At 44.7% G+C, this 18,400-nt stretch overlaps 1 protein-coding gene across 1 annotated transcript in view; it reads right to left on the bottom strand.

Moving 5' to 3' along the window:
* Positions 1 to 18,400, bottom strand: part of ADARB2 (adenosine deaminase RNA specific B2 (inactive)) — a 484,223-nt gene that overhangs the window by 112,833 nt on the left and 352,990 nt on the right. The window lies entirely within an intron of this gene.

Below are 18,400 nucleotides of genomic sequence, written 5' to 3'. Positions count from 1 at the left end.
AAAACAACGGAGGCTTTTTCCCCTTCTTTTTTTTTTCAATCTGTGGCGTTGCAACTGCGTTAGGACAAGCCTCAGGTGCCAAGCTGTTGTACTACTACAGAGATTAAATTAGCACGACTGGGTTTTCTTTAACTAGATAAAAGCTCTATAAAGCCACCGGCACTTGGGAACGGCTAACTCTTGGAAAAGCCTTTTATGCGCTATAAAAAATAAAATTAGATTTTCAATTCATATTACAAGCTCGATCTTGGTAATAAAAATCAATGCTTCGTCTGGCCTGAGAAGCATCTCCGTTCCTTTGCTTTCCCTCCTCGCCCCATGCATCCAAATGAACAGCCTCACTGAAGCAAGTTGGAGCAGTAGCAGCATCTTTTTGCCACAGCCATTGATTGGCTGAGGTCCAGCGTCTCAGCTAGTAATGGCTCTTGAACACTTTCTAAGAAAACCTTAGAATTTCCTCATAACAAACCATCAACCCCTATGACAGTCTTCTCCCAACTGAATGCCCTACAGATGTTTTGGACTTCAACTCCCATTAGCACCAGCTAGCAAGGTCAGAAATGAGGGAGATGTAGCCTGAAACATCTGGAAGGTATCAGGTTGGGTAAGTCTGCACCATGGGAATTAAAACCACTTGATCCGGCTAAACTATTTCAACTATTAACTATACTCCATTTCACCCTGTACCATGCTATGAGTGATGAGAATTTCAGATACATTGAATGTCTCACTTGTTCTTTATTTCTGTGATTTTAACATTAAGATGTTATGTAGAACAGATTTGTCTTAATTGTGTGCTTTAAAATCAGATACGTCACCAAGGCTATGGTCGGGTGACATATCTGGTCACCCCCCCTTGGTGCTGGACATGCCCCCTAGGGCCAGACATGTTGGTGGGTATGCCTCCTTGGGAGCTGATCATGTTGTCCCCCTTTTTGGTTTCCAAAATAGATGAGTGGAAGGTGTCTAAAGTGCTTTACTGTTATTGGGCATCATCAGATGGGGGGGGGGGGAAATCACATTTCCCTACCATTGCTTTGCCTCCTGCTCATGTCCCACAATAGGAATGAACAGCTTCCTCTTTCTTCACATGGGGAAGAAAGGGGAAGCAAGCAATGACCACGTGGCCCCTTCAGTGTCTGTTTTTATTGCGCTGCTTCTCCTGCACTCAGCAGGAAATGGAGGCAAGTTTTGTCACAACCAAAAGAATGGGATTTTCCGGGTCTTTTTTTGTGACGGAAAAGTGGAGCAGAAGGAGTGGGAGGTGCGCGGGAGGCGGACAGCGTCTGAAAAGGAACCACGGAAATACGTGAGTGGCCAGTAACGATCATGCTATAAAACACTCCTCTGATGATGCTCAGAATTTCCATTCTTACAGATGGGAGAATAGAGATTGTGAGTGTTTGGCTGATGAGTGGTTTGAACATACTCTCCAACTTTCTACTGAATTACTTGGCTGGAATAGAATTGTTTTTAAATAGTTTTAATGTAAGGTAAGATGCAACCTGAAATGATTGATGTGAACCGAGCAAATGTGCATATATTTACGTGATTTCATTCTGTTACTGCTAGCCAAGGGGGGATGCTAGTGCAGAACCCAGAAGTGTGACCCTTTGATTAGTCTGTATCCTAGTTAGTCCCTTCAGTTTACTATATTTTACCATGCATAACCAATAGTTTTAAAAGTCTTGTTTTCTCAATCATAAGTACTAGAAAGAAACTTTTAAAAGAAATGACAGCTGATATCCTGTTTGCTGCAAATTTCACGCTTGAGCAGTGTGGTCGTCTTTTACATTTCTCTATTTAGTCTGTGCTAAAATGCCCTGTTAAATTTCTTCAGTGGATGTCTAGAATGGTCAAGTGAAAACACATGGGGTTGGATCCAGATTTAGGCACATGCACAACTGGGCTGGCAGAAGCAGACGTCCCCACTCTTTCCTCCCCATAGCAGCCCCTCCAGAAAATGGGATAGGGTATGTTGGGGGACTCTGCTGACTGGGGTGAGCTGTGGTGAAGAGGGGATCCCCCTAAAACGGGGCAGAGGCACCTTCTGTGACTAGAACCCTTCTGTCAACAGAAGGCAGATCCTGCACCCAACCTTAGAATTGTCAGTATACTCAGTGATGACACAACGCGGCATTTTCTTGCTTTGTAAAATGATTCCAAAAGATGCTGTCTTCCCAGAAAAAGAGAGCAGTTTTTAATATCTGCCTTTTTAACATCTATCCCTTAGGTTTTCAGAGCGTATTTTAAGGCAATTTCAGGATCATAGCTCACTTGCCAAGATGAATGCAACCCAAAGGGTACTCCAATGAATTACATCCACAAACTTGCTGTATTCCATTTGGCCCTAAGAGCTCCATGATGAGGGATTATTTTTTTGTCACAGCGAGTTTCTCTTTGTTTTCTTCATTCTGTGAAACTACCTCCCCCTCCCTTTCTTCAAAGCCTTATAACATTCTCACCAATGAACCCTCTCAGGAAGCAGGACACTGTTGCCGAGATTTTCTTAAAATCATTGAAGCATTATTTTTCTCCGTGCTTTTCTGTGAGAGGGTCCAGCGGCAAGGATTACCATGGTTGGGCACCTATCAATGGCCCACACTTAAGCATGGGGCCTACTGACAGGCCCCTGGACTTGCTCCTCCTCTTCACCATGGCAACCTGCTTGTTCACTTCCTTTCACTCTGGTCCAGACAATGGTGGCGGTGAGAAGGAGGAGCAGTAGATGCCACGGCCTACTCACTTACTGGTTCTCTGCCTGTCAAGGAAGCAAGAGACAGCAAGGAGGAGAAAGAGGATGAGGAGCAATAGCTGCTAGTGACAATGGTGGTGAGAAGGGGGCATCTTGCCCAATGGCCCTCCAACACCTGGAACTGGCACCGTTTCCAATGATGCAAACCTCCAGTTTGTGATCGTCTTGATGGCCACAGACCAAATGGTTTATTTGACTCATTTTTATATATATCGCCAGTCACCTCAATGGTTCTGACAGTGTTTATTTCATAGGTTTGTTACCTTGCCATTCAAAATTTCTTACAGTGACTTACTTCATGTATCAATGAAGCAATCAGCATCATAACATATATTACCATAACAACAATCAGCAAAAGGGCAGCATAAAAACAAACAATTCAGGGTTTAAACTAGGGGTGTGCTCTGCTCCGTTTCAGATCCCCGAATCCAAAGCAGAGCGGGCCGATCCAGACCTCCTAAGCCTGGTTCAGGAGTGGATTGGGGGAGGTCCGGATCAACCTGAAGTGGTTCGGAATGGTCTGAAGCGATTCGGACCGGTCCGAAGCTTCAGAGCCAGGTAAGTGGGGAGGGGAGCTTACCTGGCTCCCCCGTCCGCTGCTGCTGTGGTCTGCGTGGCGTTGGATGGCGGAGCCAGGTAAGGGGGGGGAGGGGGGCTTATTTGGACCCCATTTTGTACCTGCTTCCCCACTTACCTGCCTCCGCCGCACGCTGCTGAGACAGGTAAGTGGGGAAGGGGGTCAAAATGGCATCCGAATATCGCTCTGGACCTCCGGATCTTGCTCCGGATCTGGTTCCAGAGCGGGTTGGGGGGGGGTCTGGATCAATCCGAACCAGTTTGGGCCCGATCCAGAAGGTCTGGATTGGGATCCAAAGCGGTTCGGGGGGCGTGCACAGCCCTAGTTTAAACATATTTTTTACGAAGGTATTTGCCTAATACCAAAAAGAAAACAATTTGGGTGCCAGGTTTATCAGCTTCAGAATTGCTTTTGGATAGACATACACTAGTGAGACTTACAGCACAATCCTACACATGACTTCTCGGAAGTAACACCCGTTAAGTTCATACCTCATGCCAGGGTAATGGTAGCTGCCACAGTCCTCTTTTTAGATGGTAAGGTTTATTACTTCGCGTCGGGAGCAATCCTATGATCCCTGGACGAGTGTCCCAGGGACCATAGGATTGTTCAGGGTCCCCTTTCCGAGGTCAGAGACTGTACTCCAACCTTGGAATGGGGGATTCGAAGATCTCACCCCTTCCCCTCACAGGCACATGGAAAGAATTGCACTGGCTGACCTCCGAGCTCAGAACATTGACCTTGGAGGAGGAGAAAAGAGGGTGTTCCAATGGGCCCGGAAGTCCTACCCTGATAACACTGCTGACCCCACTCCTTCCTTTACATCTGTCTGGGCAGGAAGTTTCAAACCTTAGAGATCTGAATAGACAAACATCACTCTCCTAAAGAAATGTGAGACAACTTATTGGGCCCTAATGGTCCATCCTGCAAGAGCTGTAAACAGGTTTCCCTGGTCCCTGAATGTTCCCTGGACTTCTCGGTGGTGTTTGTGCCTGGGCTTTGTCATTGGATATAAAAGATATCTGTGGATATGGCAAGAAGGAAGTAGACCTTCAGAAAAGAATATTTTGCTGCTTCCATTTTTCTCCCACTGTTCCTCCAATGAGCTCCTCCTGTGAGGAAGGTTAGGCTGTATGCACATCACACTACTCTGTGTGCTGTGCATACAGCACAGCAGTTAGCCTATTCAATAAAATCTCCCCCTTTTTAAAAAGCATTTTAATTTTTTTTGTAAATGCCCTAGGAGGAATCGGAGACAAACCCTCAAAACAAATCGAAGCCTGACCAGGTTCTGATCACTCATGGATTTTGTTTTGTTTTGTTTGTTTATCCTCCACTATCTTTGACACACCATCCTGTAGAGATTTGTATCTCCTTTCTTACTGCCTTTCAACTGTTTGTCTATATAAAAAGCTTTGCAACAAACAAACAATAAATAAATAAATAAATCTGACATCAACCTTGGAAGATGTAGAGTGTTGAGATTTCTCCCTCTCCTCCCCTCTCTCCCAATGTGATAAAATCTTGCCTAAAACCATGTCCAACCTTTTCAGTAGCAGAGTCCAGATGGCTTTGCAGCCTGCACAACAGACTTCTCTACTTGCTGATGCCTCTGTACGTGTCAGCAGGGTGTTGTCTTCCAAGGGCTAGGAAATGCACAACAAAAGGCAGCTGGGAAACAGGGTGGATGGAAAAGAGAGAGAGAGAGAGAGACAGAGAACCCAAACCAAACTTTGGTGTATGTTGTTGTTGTTGCAAACAATCAGCTGGGGGAAAGTATATTTGCCGTTTGATGGAGGGTTCTGAGATAATAACGGGTCATGGGTCCATGCATGACTCCAGCAAACGTTTCCTTTCAACAGTCATTGGGAAAAGAGGCAGTACCAGATCATGTGGGAGGGATGTGGGTACTCAGGGAAAGCTCACCTGCTATCTTTTCCTGAGCTTTTTAAAGGTGCTGTGGTAGGGTGACCATATGGAAAGGAGGACAGGGCTCCTGTATCTTTAAGAGTTGCATGGAAAAGTGAGTTTCAGCAGATGTCATTTGCAAGCATGCGGCACCTGGTGAAATTCCCTGCTGAAATTCATCACCACAGTTAAAGCTGCAGGGGCCCTGCCATCTTTTGTATCTGGTCACTCTAGCTAAAGAGGGCAGGGCTCCTGCAGCTTTAACATATGATCTATGTGTACTCTGTGCTATAAGAAGTGATCACAATTCCAAGCCAAGATGTCTCGACTAGAAATGTTGGCCCTGACATTTTTTAAAGTCATTTTTTAAAAGCTCCACCTGATACTTGGGAGTAAATGACATCAGGTGGGCGTGGCCATGCCCACTTGTGTCACAGGTGTGGCCACATCCAACTGATGTCATATGGCTCACTGAAGGCTGGGTGGAGTGGGGTGTGTGTCATACACCCCTCCAATTATGGGTCCACACTAGGGTGACCATATGAAAAGGAGGACAGGGCTCCTGTATCTTTAACAGTAATGTAGAAAAGGGAATTTCAGCAGGTGTCAATTGAAGAGGGTGAAATTTCCTCTTCATCACAACAGTTAAAGCTGCAGAAGCCCTGCCCTCTTTTGTATCTGGTCACTCTACTATAGCTAGTGTAGCTTTAACTGTTGTGATGAAGAGGGAAATTCATCCTCTTCAATTGACACCTGCTGAAATTCCCTCTTCTACATTACTGTTAAAAATACAGCAGCCCTGTCCTCCTTTTCATATTGTCACCCTAGTCCACACCCATAGTCCAAACCAATGAGTCTGGAGGTTGGAAGGAGCAGGGCCTTTTCTGCAGTATCCCCGAAGCTCTGAAAAAAACTCCCAAAGATAGGTGGTCTGGTCACTGTTCTTATGGATCTAGCTAGTTCTAGTGACAAAGCTGGCATCCAGGAATCCATGGAATTTGATCTTACTGTGGGGGCTTAAAATACTAAGGTACACACAGACATTCCAGTAAGCCACACACTAGCTACTCCAATTATTTCACCCTCTCATCTGTTTGCATCCCATGCCTCCTGGGACTGTTAGCTCATCAGTAATAGGAAAGCCAATTTGTAGCGCTGAAATGAAGATGCCGCATCCCATTGGTGAACGGTATCGATGTTTTCAAAACCTTTGATGAATTTTTGAGACCCTTTCCTTGATTCGATTTGTCTCACTTGCCATGTTTAATTTATTGGTCAGCTTGTCCATCCCCCCCCCCCCCAAATCCTATGGGGTGACATCAACGCATTATAATTTATATGGTTGTTCTGCTTTTCTCTGTCTCTCCTCATCTCAGAAATAAATGTCCGTGAAAATGCCACTCTTGACAAAGCTTCATTTGATATACCTTTTGACCTCCCACTCTACAAGATTTATTTGGAATTGACAGCTGCAGTCTGATAAAAATACCAAGAGTTATATGATTTGCACATGCTTATTTTTCTTGCATCCTCTCACATTAGGTGGTGTCAGGCGCTTCCAGAATGAGTCTGCCCATCACGATCCTTTGCATGTTTACTTAGAAGTAAGCCCCACTGTCTTCAATGGAAGACTCCCAGGAAAGTATCACAGTACTAGTACAGTATAGTCCACTTTCCACCTCTTCATCATCTCTTTCTGTCTTGGGGAGGACCAGTTCCTGGTTTGAATGCCCTGTGGCCAAAGTTCCCTCTGGTAAACCCCCTTCTTTTATTGGTGCTAGTGAGAAGGTGCAGTCAGTTGCTAGTTCTTAGAAAATGGGTTGAACCTAGGGATGTCAAAGAAATCTGCAATGGCATCATTTCTATGAATCCAACCTGTGGTTTCCGCTGCAGACCAACTTTTCCTAAGCTGAACAGATGCAGTGGACTTGCACAGCATTTTTCTCTTTCTTTCTGGCCAAGGTTTGCCCCTTTTCTCACATGCAAATTTCTGCAACTGCGGGAAATGGGGAAAAATTTGATTCTGCCAATGAGCAGACGATGGAATGAAAGGCACCGAACAACCCACAAAACGCAGACAGAGTGGATTTTACAAAATCTGTATATTCCTTGTTGCACCCTTTTCTTTATCAACCAGTCCTTGCTACAGCAGTACTCTTTTTGGCTGAGGGTGGAGCGGGTGGGGGTGGAGGCAGCGTTATCAGTCCTCCTGGCCAATTTTAGGGGTGGGTGTCTCCGGCGCACTCTGCACAACCTATGACACACCAAGCGAAACACGACTCACACTAATCCTATGCTGTAATACATACAGGGCTGGTGTGAGCACTGTTTGGCTTTGTGGGTCACAGGGATGGGCAGCTCTGAATCATCATCATCATCAGAATCACATCAATATTTTTTACAGAAAACTTTCAGAAAATGGGCCTACTAAAATGCATCTGCACCAACATCCAGAATGTAGTCATACTTAAAACAGGTTCAATAATCAGGAAATTCCTGAATCAGTAAAAGACAGCATGACCGTCACGTCCATTTGGAAAAACCGCCACACATGAGAAAAGAGAGATAATAATAAAAATATTATTATTGTTATTATTAATATAAAATATTATTGATTTAATAATAATAATAATAAATTAAAATATATTATTAATAATAGCAATAATAGGTGCACCTTCATTAGGTATAGTGAAATGTATAAATAAAATACATATTGTAACAGTCCAGCATTGCTGACATGAACTGTATAAATAAAACACATACTAACAGTCTAGCACTCCAGGAATTGTTGCTAGACTGCAGCGTTGGCAGCAAATCTGGAGACATTTCTCCTGGAAGGAAACAGAAAAGGTGAAATGCTGATGAAGCTCCAGAGCAAAACTCTCTTTGAACTCCTCATGTCTTGTTGCGACTGACCAGCTCACCACTGGTAAGATGGTGACAGGCCGTGTCTTAGATGTTGTCAGGCAATTAATCAGAAGGCTACATTTTGCAGGTGAGCCTCAAGTTGAAATTCTGCCTCAGCAGTGGGTCTTCCGGGGGGGGGGGGGAAGGCACAACAGATGAGAAACCATCAAACGATTGGTGGTTGAGGGAAAGGGGGGCATACCGGGCCAAACTGAGAACCCCCCAGAGGGCTACATTTGACTCCTGGGCCTGAGGTTCTGTACCCCTGTAATAAAGGTATCATAATTCCTTCCATTTCCAATGTTCGTGCTGTGAGTGCCAATGTACCTTCCACCCGAGGAAGGACATCTTTTAATGTGATGATCTGGTTGGCTATCAGCTTGCCCAATCCATGCCTCTGTAGCCCTTACCTAGGGAGGCTTTGGCCTTACCTGTTGTTCAGGGGCAGAGGAGGGGAGACCTCGCATTATGAATAATGCGAGATCTCAGCCTTGTTTACACATAAGGCGCAACAACCTCAAGAAGAGAGGCATCGCGCCCACCATTTTTTATTTTTAAAGGAGCCAGCAGTGCACGAGCGCTCAAGCGACTCCAGGTAGGTGTTTTTTTGTTTTTGTTTTTTAAAAAAGATTTCCCCGCTCCCCCCACCCTAGCCCCGATAGGCGCAGCACTCCTGAGGAGAGCTGCGCCCCGTGCACAGCTCCTGGCTCCACGCTAGTAATCGTGCAGAGCCGGGAAAAGCTGCAGAAATGGGCCACACGCTCGCAGTCTCAGGCTCAGCCCGAGACCGCGGAAAACACCAGGCCCAAAGTGTAGGGCTGTATCCCAGGGCCAGGGAAGGATGATCCCTCCCTGATCCTGGGATCCCCTGTGCGTCATCTGGATGCACAGGGGCGATCCCGGGTATCAGCCCGGGATAACCGCTGGTCTCTCTCTCTGGGCAGCCTCCCTACTGGACAAGAGGCAGCTTTTCAAACAAGCAACGTGTTGTGGCTTAGGACCTCCTTGTTACACCCTGCTGTAGCTTTTGGATTTTCTCACAAGGGAGATTCATCTACTCTGGTCTGTTATTATTTTTAGTTGGTGATTAGTGACAACTCATCTCTTCTTCTGCCAAGCCCTTTGATGATCCTTGAGCGTGATGCATTTTATCTCAGGATTGCTGCTATTTGTTTTAGATTTTTTTTCTTGTTTGTAATTGAATTTGATGTGTTTTATGATTGCTTCATTGTTTTGTGGTTTTGGTTGTTGTTGTCAGCTGCTCTGAGGGCTATTTCTTGGCGGAAAGGCAGCAAATGAATTTAGATTTAAACAAACAAACAATACATATATTTGCCCAATTGTTTGCCCTGCATCTGAGCACAAAATGCTGTTTCTGTAGTACCAAAACAGATCTGAATTCTCTATTTCATGAACTGCTAAGTTATCAGAATGCATTTCCCAAGTGTCTCTATGTTGACTAATTGCCTTCTAATGGGCTTCTCAATTAGTCTCTTAGTGCCTTTTAGGGCTCATCAAGAACTTTAAATTTGCTTTGCGTTTTTGAGAATAAACTAAATCCACAGTGGTTTTAATATAGTTTAAGACATAAACTCCATCAAGCTCCTTTATCGTACTCTTTAATAAAGTGCACATTAAGGAAATGTCCCCATGCTGTTCCTCTGCATTTCCTTATTTTCCTTTTTTTTTTTTTTTTTTAGGATCATGGTAACTGAAAATAATGCTTTCGGCTGACATTTGACCTACAGAGCACTTGACCTGTTATTTCTCTCCCAAACCAAACTTTGATTTTGGGAGGCCAGGTGTGAATTCCTTAAAAAGAGGACAAAAGAGAGCACCAATTTCCATAAAATTTCCACATGCTATATATATATATATATATATATATATATATATATGCAAATTTAGAAATAATTATTACAATTTCAATAGCCATACAGTATATCAAACCATAATGTGAAAGACTGTGACCAAGTGACATATGGGGCTTACTCAGAGCTTCTTTAAATGAGCTATTTATAGCACACTTGTTACTGGCCACTCACGGAAGTTCACGGGTCATTTTCATGACACTGTCCACCTCCTGCACGTCTCCCACTCCTTTTCTCAGTCTTAGCTCCACAAAATAAACCTCAGAAAACCCGACTCTTCTAAGTTATGTTGGGTTTGTCAGGATTTCCTGCTGTGTGCAGGGAAGGTTGTGCTATAAATTGCTCACTAGAAGGTGCTGTCCCACTGACATGTACAGGCTACGTGGTCGCTGCTTTCTTCTTTGTGTAATTCTGCTGGTTTCAAACGCGGAAGAGAACCAGGAAGAGAGCCACGGTAAGGAAACGCGATTCCGCCCCCCGCCTCCCTCTGAAAGTCCTCTGTCTGCTGTCTGGGAGACAGCTACCTCAAGGCCTAGCTCTTCTTTCTGATGGTTCTTTATCTTTAAACCAGACTTGAACTGGACAGCCCCTCAAACAGACTCCACATGCCTGTGCTACCAGGAAAGTCAAAGCACCACTCCGGGGATACATTTCCAAGCCAGTTGAAGTGGTGAGGACTAAATCACATAGGCCCTTTGTGCATCACTCAGCATCACTGATGAGTCACACCTCAGCATGAGGTGTGTCGTATAGTACATAAGGATATGAGCTATGCACCAAGCCCCAGCCTCAAATTTCCCCTCAAGCATGAAGTCCTTGTACAGCCTTAGTCAAGTCTCAGCTTTCATGTCTGGTCTCCAGTATAGGGGTCACATTAATAGTGACCTGCCTAAAAAGGTCAGCACCAAGTGTGTCTCTGGAATAGACATCATGCAAGGAAAGAAAGAATGGATAAAGAGCAAACGAGGTGAGCTTGGGAAGAGCCGGGCCTCAGGAAAGTTGATGTACATATTACTGAGGTGAGGTAATGTAAGTGGTTTGCTCTGTCAGTCAAAGAGTGCTGACTCCTATTATTGTGTGAAGTATTTCAATTTTCATTTGAGGGGTGAGATACACACCTAGGATGGCTCCATTAGAGTTCTGACTGGTTTTGACTGAAAACGAGAGTGGATTCACTGCCCCACTGACATCGAAGCCCCCAGCCCCCACTGGGATTCCTGATCATCTCAGTATTTTGAAGGCTTGAACAGAGTTTCTCGGGTCCAGGGTGCAGGTCTTTTGTATGCTGCCATATGTCTCTTGGTACTTTTAACTACGTTTCTCCTCCCTGTATCCAATGGTCTGTGATGCAATATGTTCCTACCGCACGCAGAGCAAATCCAGCCTTGTCTATCATTGCCACTCAGGAATTTCGGAGAAGGTGTGGCTGGGAATCAGAGGTGATTAACACAATTAATTAGATGTAAGGTTGACTGAAAGAGTTGTAGTTTCTCTGTCGATCTCAAGAGGTTTTGGAAGAAGCTGTAAGTGAGGCATTAGACAAGAAAGAGCCCTGCAAAAATGATCCTTTATTTATTCTAGCAATGATCCCATTTTATTTTTATGGCATTTTCATCACCTATTAATTAAGGTTTCATACTGAAGCCCATCACCATGGTATCTCAAGGCATTCACCATAAAATAAATTGACTAAATGTATGCATTGGGGAAAAGGAAGACATATACTATCTTCGTCCGTCCATCCATCCACCTGCAAGTTCCCATCATTTTTAAGTCCACAATCCTATTGATTGCACCCTTGTTGATTCGAAGCTCCTAAATTCTGAGGTGTCCAATCAGCCAATGCAGGGAAAGAGGAGCAGCAGGGGTGATCTTCACCTCCCCACCCTCCTGCCCTGCATTTTTGCTGGACTGGCTTTTTTGCCCATCTAGCAAAACTGTTTTGGTGGGGGAAGGAAGGAGGCTGGTGAGGCCTCAGGAGAGCTTGTATCCTGGCCTCTCCAGTCTCTTCCCCTCTCCACCCACTGGAATGCCCCCTCCCTCCTCCAGTCAGGAGAGCAGCTGGTGTGGGTCTTTCCGTGCCGGCTGTGAGGGGTGGGTAGGATCCAGGTCAGATTTCTGACTCCCCCTTCTGAGGTCGGAGCACTGTTTCCGATCTTGAAGGGGTGGCAAACAATCCTACGGCCTCTCAGGCGCTGCCTTGGGGACAGAGGATTGCTCCTGACATCACTCTTCAAAGCCCAGATTTTTGTTACCACGAATCAACTCAATGGGGCAATATGCAGATTAAGAATGGGGCCTATGAAGGGAAATGCTAATGAAAGAAGGGCACGGAATGGCCTTTGCAATGGATTGGTTGGCCATAGGAAATCGTTGGAAAGCTTTAGGGACCGTCTCCCCCAAATGGCCCTTTGGGGGACTTTACATCCCCCAAATGTTGAAGTGCAGGAGCTCATCATGACATAAGAACATAAGAAGACCTATGCTGGATCAGACCAAGCATCCATCTAGTCCAGTATTCTGTTCATACAGTGGCCAGACAGCTGCCCCAAGGGAAACCCACAAGCAGGACATGAGTGCAACAGCATTCTCCCACCCATGTTCCCCAGCAACTAGTGTACATAGACATACTGCTTCTGATACTGGAGGTAGCATAGAGCCACCAGGACTAGTAGCCATGGATAGCCTTCTCCTCCAGGAATTTGTCTAACCCACTTTTAAAGCCATCCAAATTGGTGGCCAATCACTACACCTTGTGGTCGTCTATTCCACAGTTTGACTCTGCGCTGTGTGAAGATGTCCTTCCTTCTATCTGTCCTAAATCTCCCACCAATCAGCTTCATGGGATGACCCCTTAGCGTTACCGCTCCCTTAGTGACACCCTAAGAAGAGCCCAGAGCAAACCTTTAGGGGGAGTCCAAAATTTGAAGAAGCTGTGTTTATCCATAAGCAGTGTGTGTGTGTGTGTGATTATCTATAGGTAGCTATGTGTGTGTTTGTGCTGGATCCAGGATCTGCCTTCTGTGAGAGAAAGAGACCTTCTGCAAGAGGAAGGGCTCCATTCATGAAAAGTCCCTCTGCCCAATCTTTTGGGATACCCCTCCCCCAATCCCACAGCACAGCTCACTCCATTCAACAGGGTCTCCTGACTCTCTCCATAGCCTTTTCAGGGAGGCTGGATGAACTACCACGGGAAGGCAAGGGGTGGGGAAGTCCACTCCCATCAGTGCAGTTGATACAGCATAAATCTGGATCCAACCCTATTTTGCAATAGAAATACACACAGACACACATGACTGGGAAGACCTGGGCTCACATACCTCAAGATCACTGGAAGCTGCATTATACTGAGACAGACCATTGGCCCATTTACACAGCGTTGTTGACATTGATTGGCAGCGGTTCTACTGGGTTTCTGGCAGGAATCTTTCCAGGTCTACCTGGAGATGCTGGGGATTGAACTTGGGACCTTTTGCATGCAAAGCAGGTGCTCTACCACCTGAGCTACAACTCCCCCCTCCTGTGTCAGCCTAGCCTACCTAGCCTACCCAACAAAGGGTTCATGTGCCAGGCCAGACCTGTCCTCCAACCCCTCTTCCCCAACAGTAGCAAGAACATAAGAGGAGCCATGCTGGATCAGATTGAGGGTCCATCTAGTCCAGCACTCTGTTCACACAGTGGCCAACCAGCTCTTGGCCAGGGACCAACAAAGCATGACACAGTGCAACAGTACCCTCCCACTCGTGTTCCCCAGCAACTGGTGCATATAGACTTACTGCCTATATGCACCAGTAACTGTTAAGTACTATTAAGTAATGTTAGACTCTGGATTTAATGGTTCCCGCTCACACATAATTAGACTGTAATGTGTATAATATATTACTTCATCTACTTCAAAAAATGTGATAAGCCAAGCCCACTGCTTTTCAAGGCTCTCCAGCTCATTCTACCAAGTGGGGCCCTCAACTCCTGCCCCAAACTCCTGCCCTCATGGCACCAGTGCCCCTAAGCTTACAACACTGGCCAATACTGCTCTGGCAGACGACATCGTCACTTCTGCAGTGAAAAAAGCAATGGCGCTGTGCCCTGCACCCCTGTGTTCGTGTTCCACTACACCGCAAGGGTTCCCACCGAATTTTGTGAGACAAAGTAAGTGAGAGTGCTACCTAGGAAGCAGCTGCGAATGGGCACTGAGGCCTGATCCACATGTGTAGCAGAATAGGGCAGTTAGAATCACGAGGTGGTAAAATAGACTGTACTGCTTAGGCAGGAGGTAAGAGATGCCACTTTTGGATGCTCTCCAATGAAAAAGAAAAGATTCTCTGCTAAAGGGCCCTTGCATTTGAGGGAGAAAATGTCTGGTATGGCCCTTTCCTCGCTGTGCTCGTTTTCTACTTAGGAAGCTGCCTTATACTGAATCAGTCCACTGATCCATCTAGCTCAGTATTGTCAACACTGGCTGGCAGCAGCTCTCTGGGGTTTCAGGAAGCATTCTTCCCTAGCCTACCTGGAGCAGCTGGAGAGTGAGCCTAGGAATTTCTTCATGCAAAGCAGGTGCTCTAACACTGAGCCACAGTCCTACCTACACAGGGGGTTCCTTTTTATGATTATTATACAAATGTAGCAGAGCATTAAAAATAGTGACTCTGCCACATGCAGTCTATGGGTTGTATCCAAAGTTAGTCAAACTTAATTCACTTAATTTCAATGGGTCTGCTTTAAGTAGGTCTAACATTGGAGACAAACCTATTTGACCTCTCAGGATTCTGCCACTTCATTCTGCTTCATGTCTCAAAGCCGATTTTACTACGGGTAAGGGGCATGGACAGTATACAATGGTGTCATTCCAGGAACTCAAATAACGCTAGCGGAGCTTCGCCAAACCTTTCCGCTGTGCAAGCGGTTGCCCATTATTCTTGCGCAACTGATTGTACAAGCCGTTGCACAAGTGGAATGTGCATCAGGTGAACAACAGGTGGCACAAGAGCTATGCACATCCGGTTGCCCAAGTGAAATGCACAACTATGCTTGCACAAACATAACTTTAATTGGATTCTCCTCTTGCGCAATGTTCGGAACCTAGATTCCGCTAGCGCAATGTCATTTACACTAACAGAACGACGCAGTTGGATACTGTGCTGTATCTATGAGGGAAGGTATTAACCTTCCCCCATATACATGAATGACTGTCCTATGGGGAAGTATTTAAGTGCCACATTGGGGGATGATATTATAGCAGGGACAAAACACACCTCTTCATCCCTTCGGCCAACGTTGGTTGGATTGGCCTCCATTGTAGAGACCTCCAAGGAGGAAGAAATGTGTATCTCGACAGTACTCCAGATGTACTATCAGTGGTAGACCAGGCCTCCCTTTGTGCGTGCATCTCATCTGTCATGATAGTAAGCGTTTTATTAGTAATGAAATAAGCAGTAGATTCTACATGTTTGATATATATTCAAGAGGACTATCAACGTTATAGCCTGGAAAAGCATCCTGTGTTCTCTCCGCCTGCGTCCCTCCTGCATCCAGCCATGGCAATCTCAGTGCAAAACCTCCCACAAAGCAACGACATTATGTGGCAGTGACTTGCATGGGTCTTCTTTTCCATGCTGGTTTGCTACGACCCCAGCCGCACACACATTTGAGCTCTCACTGCATGCATAATGATGGCTGTTGCGTTCATTTACTGCAGCTCTGGGCGCATAGCATGGCTGAATGAGTGCAAAGCATAGCGGGTGTCATTTCTGGCATGGCCAATGTTTCGTAAGCCTCCCAGCAAGCCATATATCATGTTATATTGATATGGTTCCACAAGGCTGCCACATCTGACATTTGATATATGGCTTTAGGTCCTCCTTGTGTGTGTGTGTGTGTGTGTATATATATATATATATATATATATATATATATATATATATATATATATATATCCTCTTCTAAAGCAGCAACGTGGAATCAAAGGAAACACCAGTTCTACAGCATGCAAAGCACAGATTGACGCTTGCCAAGCTAACAATGGTGGATCCTGAGCCTACAATTGTTCCAAGAGATCAGAATTGCAGGCAGTTTGGGCACATTTTTGAAGGCCTGAAAAAGAAATCAACCAAAACAGAGAAAATCAGGGCAACGACGCCTTACCGAAAGGGTGGAAATGCATCGACAAAAATGAGCACAAAAGTCGAGACCCATTTGCATAATATTTGCATATGCAAATATTTATGTATGGGTGCAAATGTGGAAAGGCTAACTATAATTTAAATAGAAGGTGACCTGTGAGCCTTGTTCAGTCTGCTGTCCAGGTGCTGTTGCTGATGGGCATTTTCAGACCCAGCTCTTCCTTCTGATGGTCCTTTGAATTTGAACCAGACTTGGACTGGTCACCTCTTCAAACAGAGGATTGTCCTATGTAAGGTAGGGTAAATGACCACCCTAGAGGAAATACGATGCTCTGACCCTGAGTTTCCCTAATATGGGGCTCATGGGGGGCACTTGCATAGGACAATCAATGGGCAGGAAGAAGATGGCTTAACCCTTCTCCTACCTACTAAGGCTGCTTTGAAAATTAATCTCATCCGGTACTTCTACATCTCCCGTCCCCCTAGCAGGGTTCCCAAAGTGAGGCCAACAGAGAAAAGAATCCTGGGAGAGAGACATTTGCCGGCAGGGTGACCCTATGGAAAGGAGGACAGGGCTCCTGTATCTTTAACAGTTGCATAGAAAAGGGAATTTCAGCAGGTGTCATTTGTCTGCATGCAGCATCTGGTGAAATTCCCTCTTCATCACAACAGTTAAAGCTGCAGGAGCCCTGCCCTCTTTTGTATCTGGTCAAGATGCCAGGGCTCCTGCAGCTTTAACTGTTGTGATAATGAGGGAATTTCACCAGGAGCTGCATGCATACAAATCACACCTGCTAAAATTCCCCTTTTCAATACAACTGTTGAAGATACAGCAGCCCTGTCCTCCTTTCCATACGGTCACCCTAGTTAAGCACTTCTCTATTTATTTATTTAAAGTTCTCCTGGAAGATCATCATCATCATCATCATCATCATCATCATCATCATCATCATTCCAGTATAGTTTGCTGATTTGAACATTTTTATAGACTCTTCATAGAAAGGTGAGATATCTGGCTCTGCTCTTGGTCATACACTCAGAAATTCAGAAGGTGACTCTTTCCCATCACTTCCACTCTGTTTGCAGGAAATGCTTCACTTACATAACTCCCGTGTCAGCACAGGAGCAGAGCTATTTAAGAATTTGGCAACTCTGTAATGATCATTTGTGGAAATATTGCACACACTGAAGGTATTTTTACACATCCTAAAGACTTTTTTAAAGTGTTGCCATTGACAAAAATAAATGGAGAAATAATTTCAGATGACATGCAAAATCATACAGGAATCAATAACTGGATTTTAAAAGATTTAGGCTGCAATCCAGTGCCCATTTACCTAGGAGTAAATCCACTTAATGCAATGGATTTATTTCTGAATAGCCATATATAGGACTAAATAGTCAGAATGTCTCAAATACATTCATTTTCAAACATTAGTCTTCCATTCTTTCTCCCACTCCCTCTCTTTTTTTGCTCAGATCTTTAAATAACTTTTCTTGGAGCATAACATTTTTTTCTCTTGAAAAGTCAAATATGGAGCATTAAGGGTATAATTACCATTTTAATTATAACTCAATCATCCTATCTACTTTGCATAGAAATTACAACTTTTATGTCAGGATTTTTGAGTACACAGAACTGTTCAGGAGCAATTAATGCCAAGGATTTCACAGTATATATGAACTTTACTTTAGAGCTTTTAATTTTCAGCTTCATTCAGGATTCATTCATCTCTATCTACTTATCTATCTATATGAATACATACGCGCATACACACATGCATACACAAACACCTATCATCTCTCTCTCTCTCTCTCTATATATATATATCATTGCCTCTATTACATCTTATATCTTAAAAGTGGAAAATATCCCATCATAAATAATTTTACAGACTGGTAGTGCTGAGTATATCATAGAGGGACACATTCCTTTGTAATACACTGACATTTTTTCTTCCTGTTATGAAATGTAGTATAATAGTATTCAGATACCTAAGAGAATTGATGAGGTGGAGAAAAATGACATTATTATAGTTAGACCCCCCCATGTGTTCCCTGCAGGGGGGTGCCGGCCGGGTCAGTGGTGGGGGTGAAACCTGATTGTGTTGAGACGTTAGTTGTGTGAACTGGTATGGAGCATGGACACACATCTGCCATGGTGTGAATAATCACAACGGCTTGAAAAAGAGGGGAGCATGATGACTATGCAAATTGCCCTGAGGCCTCCCCCTCCAACACATGGTGGCACTAATCCAGTGAG

The sequence above is a fragment of the Elgaria multicarinata genome, chromosome 1 (assembly GCF_023053635.1).
Source record: "Elgaria multicarinata webbii isolate HBS135686 ecotype San Diego chromosome 1, rElgMul1.1.pri, whole genome shotgun sequence".
NCBI lineage: Eukaryota > Metazoa > Chordata > Lepidosauria > Squamata > Anguidae > Elgaria > Elgaria multicarinata.
Note: the sequence above shows the minus strand (reverse complement) of the source record. Positions and strands in the feature narration are given on the sequence as shown.